The sequence below is a fragment of the Cyprinodon variegatus genome, unplaced genomic scaffold (assembly GCF_000732505.1).
Source record: "Cyprinodon variegatus isolate N-32 unplaced genomic scaffold, C_variegatus-1.0 Scaffold150, whole genome shotgun sequence".
Lineage (NCBI taxonomy): Eukaryota > Metazoa > Chordata > Actinopteri > Cyprinodontiformes > Cyprinodontidae > Cyprinodon > Cyprinodon variegatus.
In genome coordinates, this window is record NW_015150603.1 from 1,343,032 (window position 1) to 1,344,679 (window position 1,648).

The window sequence follows — 1,648 nt, forward strand, 5'->3', positions numbered from 1 at the left end:
ATCTGCGAGCAGGGAGAATTGAATTGTCATCTGAATCGAAATCCGACATAGTGCTTGCAGGATAGCGGGACTGGGATGAGGATTTGGAGAGTTTATAAAGTGAAAGCAGGACGATGATTGGGCTTCATGGTGGAGTAGTTCGAAGCTGATTGGCTCGCTTCGGAGACGGATCAGCTTCTGATTGGATGGAGGTAAGCCAGAGTTTCTTCAATTGAACTTCCGCTAGAGCTTCATATAATTTGAACATATAATATGAATAATATCAATGTGCATTTTTTTAAGGTTGAAAAGCTTATTGCTCAAACACTTCAAATTCTAGAAAGATAATCACAAAGATTAGATTGGAAAAGCCCAAAATGAGACTAACACACATGACAAATTTAACGGAAAAACACTGCAACAGAGAAATTCTGTCATATATAAAAATAGAGAGCAGAGCATCAAAATACAAAAACCTTTTGCAAACATGCAAAACTCATGTAAAGGAAAAATAGCACTAGTTCAAAAAAGCTCCTTGTAATGGAGGGGCTCCCAACCACTAGGGGGAGAGGATTGCCAACTCATAAGGTACCAGAACACATGAACAGGATGCTCAGAGAGATTAACGGCCTAGTGTTAAAAGGCCCTGAGCGTCTGGAAAATGGTGCAAACATCAAGGAAGGTGAAAAAGTGTTTCGCGTTTGCAATTCAATAGACACCATCTGCAGACTTTTCATTTCGGGAGCCTTCATCAGTACCCAGATTATTACTAATGTACAAACCTTGGATCAGCATACGTCCAACATCCAAATTTATGGGTGGAGGGTGTGCAAATGTTAACATCTACTGCGTTCAAAGCTATCTATCTAGTCTGAACTTAAACTACAGCCATGTGGGTCCTTTTAAAGCTTTTAGTGGTCAGGAGGAATTTGTGGCACCATTGTGGCCAAAGGAAGCACTGGTATAATGAAGGTCATTGGAGAACATTTCTTTGCACATGTGCGCATACTGTATTTTGATTATTAGCAATAACAACAGTAGAATACACAGTGCACAGATGAGTGCAAATCGATGGCAGATCATCTTTATACGATGTCATCTGTTTGCACCAAGTTTGCTGCTCGCTGTTTTCTGCGAATGCAGCATTTCTCCTAGGCAGTGTTTTCCTTTACTTGTGTTCATTAGTCTAATTTGGTGTTTGCGAAACCATTTTCAGTCTTTGAAGTAGTTTTTGTACTCGCTTCAAATTTATGTATTTGAATCACATTTGCACCCATCAACGACCTTAAATGTACGCCTTGTTCATTTAAGGTTGTCCTCCCTACACCACACTGCTTTTTCCAATAAGTGATTTTGGAAAAGATTAGATTTTACTATAAGCAAAGTCACAAAGAAGTAAGGCACCATCTAAATTGTTCCTTCTACAAAAACAAGTTCTCTCAATACATTTATGTTTTCAGTCAGACCAATTTTTTATTTTATTTTTTGGTGGTCCTGCCACTGCCTGGTTCATGAAAACTTATGGAAAGTCACTGTTTAGTCACATCCGATTGGTTATGTAAGTCTTATGGAGCAACCACCTTTCTATATTAAAGTTTGACTTTTAAAACTTTTTTTTTTGTTTCAATGGAAAACTCTTTTATCTAAATATATGCTTCACCTAAACTTC